This window comes from Trachypithecus francoisi, unplaced genomic scaffold (assembly GCF_009764315.1).
Source record: "Trachypithecus francoisi isolate TF-2019V2 unplaced genomic scaffold, Tfra_2.0 Lachesis_group13, whole genome shotgun sequence".
Lineage (NCBI taxonomy): Eukaryota > Metazoa > Chordata > Mammalia > Primates > Cercopithecidae > Trachypithecus > Trachypithecus francoisi.
The window spans coordinates 111,910,955-111,920,067 of record NW_022681458.1 but is presented as its reverse complement, the minus strand read 5'-3'; the positions used below and the strand labels follow the sequence as shown (position 1 = coordinate 111,920,067).

General features: G+C 46.1%; 1 non-coding gene across 1 annotated transcript; it reads left to right on the top strand.

The window, feature by feature from the left end:
• Window positions 1-1,262: 1,262 nt before the first annotated feature.
• LOC117095560 lies at window positions 1,263-1,475 on the top strand. The gene has a single exon (XR_004442082.1). It is a non-coding gene; the product is annotated as a small nucleolar RNA U3 (small nucleolar RNA).
• The last annotated feature ends 7,638 nt before the right edge of the window (window positions 1,476-9,113 follow it).

Here is a 9,113-nt window from a genome sequence, read left to right as displayed (position 1 = left end):
TTATTAGTCTAGCTGTCAATTCTTCCACTTTTTTTTCAAGATTTTTAGTTTCTTTGCACTGGGTACGTAATTCCTCCTTTTGCTCTGAGAAGTTTGATGGACTGAAGCCTTCTTCTCTCATCTCGTCAAAGTCATTCTCTGACCAGCTTTGATCCGTTGCTGGCGATGGGCTGCGCTCCTTTGCAGGGGGAGATGCGCTCTTATTTTTTGAATTTCCATCTTTTCTGCCCTGCTTCTTCCCCATCTTTGTGGTTTTATCTGTCTCTGGTCTTGATGATGGTGACGTACTGATGGGTTTTGGTATAGGTGTCCTTCCTGTTTGATAGATTTCCATCTGACAGTCAGAAGGACTGTCTGTTGGTCTGTTGGAGATTGCTTGAGGTCGACTCCAGACCCTGTTTGCCTGGGTATCAGCAGCAGAGGTTGCCGAAGATAGAATATTGCTGAACAGCGAGTGTACCTGTCTGATTCTTCTTCCTTGGAAGTTTCCTCTCAGGGGTGACTCCACCCTGTGAGGTGTGGGGTGTCAGACTGCCCCTAGTGGGGGATGTCTCCCAGCTAGGCTACTCAGGGGTCAGGGACCCACCTGAGCAGGCAGTCTGTCCGTTCTCAGATCTCAACCTCCGCGCTGGGAGATCCGCGGCTCTCCCCAAAGCTGTCAGACAGAGTCGTTCGCGTCTGCACCGGCCCCGCTGCTTCCCCTATTGGACTTCAGCTGTGTGCTGTCCCCAGAGATGGAGTCTACAGAGACAGGCAGGCTTCCTTGAGCTGCTGTGAGCTCCACCCAGTTCGAGCTTCCCAGTGGCTTTGTTTACCTACTTAAGCCTCAGCAATGGCGGGCGCCCCTCCCCCAGCCTCGCTGCTGCCTTGCGGATAGATTGCCGCAGACTGCTGTGTTAGCAGTGAGGGAGGCTCCGTGGGCGTGGGCCCCTCCCGGCCAGGTGTGGGATATATTCTCCTGGTGTGCCTGTTTCCTTAAAGCACAGTATTGGGGTGGGAGTTACCCGATTTTCCAGGTGTTGTGTGTCTCAGTTCCCCTGGCTAGGAAAACGGATTTCCTTCCCCCTTGCGCTTCCAGGTGAGGCGATGCCTCACCCTGCTTCAGCTCTCGCTGGTCAGGCTGCAGCAGCTGACCAGCACCGATTGTCCAGCACTCCCTAGTGAGATGACCCCAGTACCTCAGTTGAAAATGCAGAAATCACCGGTCTTCTGTGTCGCTCGCGCTGCGAGTTGGAGACTGGAGCTGTTCCTATTCGGCCATCTTGCTCCGCCCCCGGATTATTTCTATAGTTTGCTGCTAGAGAAGTTTCTCTGAACAGGTAGAGCCCCGGAAACCACTGGGTGGAGGCGCAGCATCCTCTCCTAAGGTGAAGCCGGCTCTTGGTGTTGCTTCACTGCAACTACCTTTTGCCATGGATGATCGTCCTTCTCCTCCTCTGGCAGAGGGAGAGGGAGAGGATGTAAGTCTGAGTGGTATCTTAAAAAAAAAAAGTGGGGAGATAAGTTGGGAATCTGAGTGGCATCTCAAAAAAAAAAAAGTGGGGAGATAAGTTGGGAATGTTTGTAAAAAGCCTGGCACAGTGTCTCACCTTTCTGGTCAGAGTCAGAACAAGAATGAGCACCCCTTGATTATGGCCACCGCTCTATGGCCACTGCTTTAGCTGACTGGGACAGCCTATTGGAAAGAGCTCTCAAGAGCAGTTCCTTCTTTTCCTGAAGGGCCAGAGGCTCCACTGAGGCATCATCTCAGAGAAGCACTGGAGTTCTAGGAGCAAGAGAAAAACAGGCAGGAGGACAGGGTCACTCCAAGTCTGCCCTGAAGGAAGACAGAAGATAGTCACCCTTCAGTGAACAGAAGCCACGAGGCTTAGCTCCATCCTGGGCTCAGAACACATTCAGAATAGATTCACTGGGCTAGAACAAGAAGCCAGAAACACTACGCCTCTGGACACAACAGTCTCTCAGCCAGCCACCGGTGAGAGGGAAGGTGAGTGATGCAGGATGAGAGAGCACAAGGTTTCTCTCTGAGCCCGTTTCTAAGCACCAAGCCTGCCATCTCAACTGTTTCCAGGAGTGGCTACCCACCTGCCCACCACACCCATCTGTTCCTTGGGACCGGTAGCAGAAGCTTCTCAAATCTCTTCTCTACCCCTCCAGATGTGACTCTCCCACCCTTCCCTGCAGTGCAGTAGATTACCTCTTTCCCTGACCCACCCCTCAGCTTCTACAGCAAAGGCAGTTGTTCCCCACTCCACTCCTCAGCTTCCATTCTGATTTGGCTGCTTATCACTTATTGGATCTTCCACTGGTGCCTTCATCTCCTGAGCCCCCATTTTCTTTTTTTTTTTTTTTATTGTTATTATTTAAAATTTTTTATCTCCATAGGTTTTTGGGGAACAGGTGGCATTTGGTTACATGAGTAAGTTCTTTGGCACACTGTGGTTGATGACTGCAATCATCTCAGATGTGTGGCTCCTGAGTGTGTGACTCATGGCTAGTCCGAATTCAGATGTTTTGTAAGGGCAAAATGTACACTGGATTCTGATAACTTGGTGTATTCGTCCATTTTGCGTTGCTGTAAAGGAATACTGGATGCTGGATTATTTACAAAAAAACAAGATTTACTTGGCTGTCACTTCTGAAGCCTATACAAGAAGAATTGTGCCAGCATCTGCTTCTGGTAAGGCCTCAGGAAGCTTCCAATCATGGTGGAAAGTGAAGGGGGAGCAGGTATGTTACATGGACAGACAAGGAGCAACAGAAAAGAGGAGGTTCCAGGCTCTTTCCACAGTCAGATCTGGTGGGAACTAATAAAGCAAGAACTCACTCATTAGCATGAGAAGGGCACGGTGCCATGCATGAGGGATCTGCCCCCATGACCCAAATACCCGCCGCCAGACCCCACCTCCAACAGTGGGAGTCACATTTCAGCGAGAGATTTGGAGGGGAATCTATCTATCACTTAGCATTTTTTAAAATGCAAAATATCTCACTAATGCCTTTTTAGATCAATTACAAATTGAAAGGATAATTTTGACTACAGTGGATTAAAATAAAATATACTGTTAAAATTAATTTCACATGGGGTTTGTTGCTGTTTTACATTTTTAAACATGGCAACTAGAAAATTCTAAATTACATTGGAGGCTAGAATCCATGGCTCACATAATGCTGCTGTACAATGCTGGTGTGAACTATCAGGACACTGTTATACTATTATCATTTGTTTTATCTCTGCCTCACTCACTAGACAGGGAACTTAAGGAGAATAGGAAGAGTGTCTTCCATGGCTATCAGAGATGCTTAATACATGACAAATATTCCATAAATACTTGTTGAGGGAATGAAGCTACGATGAAAAAAAAACTAAAAATATTCAATGATTCTGAAATATTTTAAAAATCACTCAAAATCATGTGCTATATTGACTTGCCCACAACAGTAGTCTCCTTGGTGTAAAGATAACATTCAATTCATGTACTTGGTATATGCTAGAGTTTGGTTTGTTTGACCCCTCCAAATCTCACTTTAAAATGTGATTCCCAATGTTGGAAGTGGGACCTGGTGGGAGATGTTTGGGTTATGAGAGAAGATCCCTGATGAATGGCTTGGTGTCATCCTCAAGGTAATAAGTGAGTTCTTATCCTATTCATTCCTGGAAAAAGAGTCTGACACCTCCTTCCCCACCTCTCTCTCTCTCTCTCTCTCTCACACACACACACACACACACACACACACACACACACAATGTGATCTCTGCACACTGGCTCCCTTTGCCTTCCACCATGAGTGGAAGCAGCCTGAGGCCTCACCAGATGTAGGTGCTGGTGCCATGCTTCTTGTATAGTCTACATATTTGTGAGCCAAATAAAAGTCTTTTCTCTATTAAACTACCCAGCCTCAAGTATTTCTTCATAGCAACACAAACAGACGAAGACAGTATGCATGCCCATGTATTTCCACAGGTGTAAAAGAAATGAATCTTCCAACACTACACTGGACCTCATGCACGTAAACTCAAGCGTGGCTGTTGCCCTGGCTCAGAATTTGACTGACAGTTGGCTGCCCCATTTACTTCCTTGTGGCCCTATGGGCAGTCCTCGAACCAGTAGCATGAGCACCACCAGGGAGCTTGTTAGAAATGCAGAGCTTCCAACTACACTCCGTACCTATTGAATCAGATCAGAAGCTTCTCTATAACCAGATTTCTGGTTAATTGTAGGTTAATTGTAAGCCCTTAACATTTGAGAAGCCTGAACCATGTATTTTTGTTTTTCAGCTCTAAGGAAGAGAGTCACCTGGAAACTTGGCTATTATTCCTTTTTATTCTCCACACATATTTTGCTAAAAACAACATTGTGAGCATTCACTTTGCATAAGGTGTTATGAATCAGACACATGGCTCTTGGTTGTTTGACTTCTGTCACCCATTACTGATGAGCTCTCACTGTTTGTGGAGGCAGCTGGACACCCTGGATGCTGGATGCCAGATAGCTCTTCAGGAGGGCTCTGAAGAAGCCAGAAATGGTACAAAATGGCCCCATGTCTGCAGAGAATCTATACACAGCACTTTTATGAGTCTTGCATTCTGAGGGCGTCCAGAGGAAAGAAAGCAGCCAACACTGCCTTTCTCCCAAGAAAGAAATTTTGCCAGAATCTGTTCGTCTCCATGGAGACCCCAAGAATCTGCAAAGCCTCCATCAGCGTCCTGGTCCCCAGGCTCAAGTTCAAGCAAGCTTAATTCCCCTTTGTCTGGGTCTCTGGAGTAGCATGAATTTTGTTACTTTGGGGGAATGCAGATTTTTTTAGTCACATCTGTGTGTTCCTGGAGAGTAAAAGCAACTCAGACTGGACCTGCAGCAGTCTTCAGACACTCTGTGGCTGGGGAATTACCGTGAAGCTTCAAGGAACTCTCACCTGAAAAATCAGAAGATGCAGTGACCAGAATTCTTTCCCTCCATTTCTATAGTTACAACTGCATTCACCTGGTCAGTTAAATGTATTGAACACCTGTGGTGTTTACCATAAAGCATACAGAGATCATCCTGTCCAAGCAAGAAAAACTGATGTGTCAACAAGCAACAGCTTGAAATGCTGGCACAGCCAGGCACGGTGGCTCACCTTGTAAGCCCAGCACTTTGGGAGGCCAAGCCAAGCAGATCACTTGAGCTCAGGAGTTCAAGACCAGCCTGGACAACATGGTGAAACCCCATCTCTACCAAAAAATACAAAAATGAGCAGGGCATTGTGGTGCATGCCTGTAATCCCAGTTACTCAGGAGGCTGAGATGGGAGATTCACTTGAGCCTAGAAGGTCAAGGCTATAGTGAACCAAGATGGCACCACTGCAATCCAGCCCGGTGATGGAGCAAGACCCTGTCTCACCGAACACGAACAAAAACAAAACACAACAGAGGAAACAGCACTGGCATGGCTTTCATTGCTTCACATCTGGTAAATAAGCCAACAAACTCTTGACCCACTAGGCTCTGGGTTCCGGACAGGCCCTGGTCCCTCTCACCACCTCCCCGCTCTCTGCACTCCAGCCCTACTGGCTGCTTCCTCCCTAACAGCCTTTATCTGAACACCTCCTTTCCCCCTCTTTTTGCCTAGTTCAGCCTTTATCTCTCAGCTCTGGGATCGCTTCCTCTGGGAACCTTCCAGATGTCCAACGGCCTGTGTGAGCGAGGCCCCTGCCCTGTGCTCCTAGAACCCCTCCCTTTCTCCTTCCTATGTTCTCTTCAGTCATTTCTGCAGAGATCCTGAGTGACAGCCTTTATTCCATAGGCTATGGAATCTGAAAATGTTTGAGCAAAGGAGAGATAAGATTAAAGTTTGGGAAAGATGAATTTGGCAGCTGTCAAGAGAGTATGTTCAACAAAAGAAAAGACTGCAGGCTCAGAAAGGAAACTGGAATGATTATCTTTTAAATGCCAGACCTGGGGCTGTTTTTTGAAATATTTTCTGATTTGTTTTTCAAGATGTATCTGCGAGTAAGACATTATTGTCCCCATTTTTTAGTTGAAGAAATTGAGACTGAGAGGGGTTTAGTGACTCGCTCAAGGCCACACAGCTGGAACTTCCGGGCCTGCCTGGTTTCCTAACTCTGCCTCCCAGAGAAGCTGTTGGAAAAATTCCTTATGGGAAATAGTAGAAAGGAGAGGACTGACCTGGTAGATGTCATAGGGAAGAATCAACAGAACGCATAGAAGATGGTATGTGGGGCTGGAGCGTTGGAAGAAGAACTCATCCAAGATGACCGAAGTTCTCACCAGGCCACTTCCTTCCAGAAACTTCCCCAACAACTCTCCCACATGTTTCCTCAGCACTCTGTGTTTCCCCCATCAGAGCACTTTTCGAGGTGTTTTATAATTCCTGGTCTGTTTGGCTGTCTTCCCCACCAGCACCTGTCTGTGGTGTTTACTGTTGTAGCCCCACAGGGAAGCAGCGAGCCTCTAAGGGCTCAGTGAAGTCTTGCTAAATGAATGACAGAACAAAGGACTGGGTGATGGAGAGTGAGGACACCTGTGGTGGATTTATAGCGAGAAGTGCTTGTAGCCAAACACGGCATCAGCCAGCCAGAGCTAGTGGGGCAGCTCTCTGGGGTGCACCTGGAGCGTTCACCTGTGAGGACCTCTGTGACTTATTTTCACTAAAGAACAGGATTCTTCCAGGTGAGAGTGAGGTGACTGGACAGGGCAGGCCTGCAGCATGCTGTCTCAGAGGAGACCTGGCTCAGTGCATCCAAGGCTAGGTACAAAATCAATAATTCCACAGTTGCAAATCTCAGAGAATCCTCTCTGATTTATTGGTCACTGCATTTGGCACTTGAAGAACAATTTATGCCATAACTTGTAAAACTTTAACAACATGAAGCACTGGTTTCCCTCGAGAGTTTGCAAGGATGCTCTGCAGACAGGGAGAATCCTTGTCTTGGCTCTTAAAATGGCATCTACCTCAAACTTTCTCTGTCCCACATCTGGGGAAGGCTCAAAGAGCCCTGTAGATCTGTGATCACCACTTTCTCCTCTACAGAAGCTGTAAAAAGTCCTCCTCACACTCTATGGGTGTCTTAATATCTCCCCCACATCTCTCTGCCAGCTCTAATCAATGTGTCATCACCTCCTGAACAAACTGTGCACTCACCTCCTTCTAGTCAGCTTCCAATATTTCTTCCATCCTCACCCCTGCCTCCGTATTACTAGTAGATTAGTTTTTCTAAAAACTGGTCAGAACTAAGAGTTAAAAGCACAACTCCTTAAGCTGGCATGCATCACCCTCCACCCTTCAGGCTGTACTGTCACTCCCTCTCTGGACTGACCTTCCACTGTGCTTCTGCACATTCACCATCCACAGCCAAGCTAACTCCCAATGCCTCCTATTGCTCATCCTCTGCCTTCCAGCCATGTTGGCACTCCCAGCCTAGCAAGCCTTCTCTCCAAGGTCTCCTGTCTAAATCCCTACTGGCCTTCTGGAATGTGTTCAAATGCTATCTCCTCTCTAAAGTTGACCCCAATTCCCTCAGTGAGAATTAACTTCTCTCTTTATATGTTCCCACAGTGCCTTCTTTTTATCTGTCATAGAATTTTCCAATAGATTTTCTGGTAATGGAGTTAACTCCACTGAAAGTTTGCAAAGGCAGTCCCACTGCATTACAGTCTCATTTTGTATGTCACGGGTAAGTTCTGTTGATAAATAGCAACCCACCCATAATCAACACATCAGCAGGCTATTCCTATGTTCTTTGCAACCCAAGGGTTTCTGTATTTAATGACTCTAATTAAAACTCTTAGCATATCAAAGGAATTTTTTAGAAAAACAGCAATAATTAGCTTTGGAAATTTCCACAATTTGTTACTTTGTCAAGCTCAGTAAGCACTGGTTTTGTCATTGGTGTGTGTGTGTGTGTGTGTGTGTGTGTGTGTGTGTGTGTTTTCTGCTTGCAAATGTTCCAAGAAAAGCTTTGAAATCCTGAACCTTACCGTCTAGCTAGAAGAAATAGCAAGGGTGACCATTTGGAAACCCTTCTTTCTTTATTTCCCTCTCCTCTCTCAAGTGAGAGAGACACTGTATATAGTTTTCAGGGAGAACCAACTCAAAGACTTATTAATTGTTTCCTGTCTTCTGGATGATTCTTATCAACTTTCAAAAATATGCCAGAATCTTCATATTTAGAAACCTTTTCTTAACCTAGTTTCTCACTCCAGTAATGGCACCAGCAAAACTTCTTAGAAGAGATTGTCTCTACTCCCTACACTTACTGCCTCACTGCCTGTTCTCTATTTATTAATTTATTTATATTTAGATTGCATTAGAAATATAGATCCATTGTGCAAAATTAGAAAATACAAATAAGCTAAGAGAAAACTTAAAGTACCCGTGTGACAAAACTGTTAAACCCATGGCAAATGACGCTTCCCAGCTTCCCTTACCATTGGGGTGGACACTTGCATTCCACTGCTGAGTGAAACACATTATTTCTACCCCTCATAACATACAAGTGATAGTGATGTGTCCTACTTTCCGGCATGGTCAGTAAAATCCCCCATGGACACTCCTCTGTGCTCTTTCTTCTTCCTGCGAAATTGAATAGCAAAGACTACAGCAAGCTTGGAAACCATGTTTTTAAAGTGGCATAGTCAATATTAGTCTTGGTCTGTAAACGACCTCTGGAAATGGACTTGAGTTTACCCTAAGCCAATGAAGAAACGTCTACTCAAGAAAATATATAAAAATTCCATACCAAATGTGAAGGTCTGTGGTATTTGAATCAAGACTCCTTTTATCTCCCTCCCCACCAGTTCAGCGACGTGGAAACTGCCCTCCAGACTACTATAGCCAAGAGCATAGGGCAAGACTGTCACATTTCTTATTCTGCTCTTAGCACCTTGTTGCCAAGGCCAAGTCTTGGGTGACTGCAGTCAAGATGTAGGGTGCTCTCTTTTTTCTTCCAATTCCCAGCCCCGTGAAATGAAGGCTTCATTTTAGATGTGGCACACTGAGAATACTGGGGCCTGACAGCCCTTGCCTTCATTCATGAGACAGTGACTCCACACCAGGACTGGCAAGCTGAGAGAACCCGAGGCTGCAGCCCACCCTCTAAGCTTCTGGAGT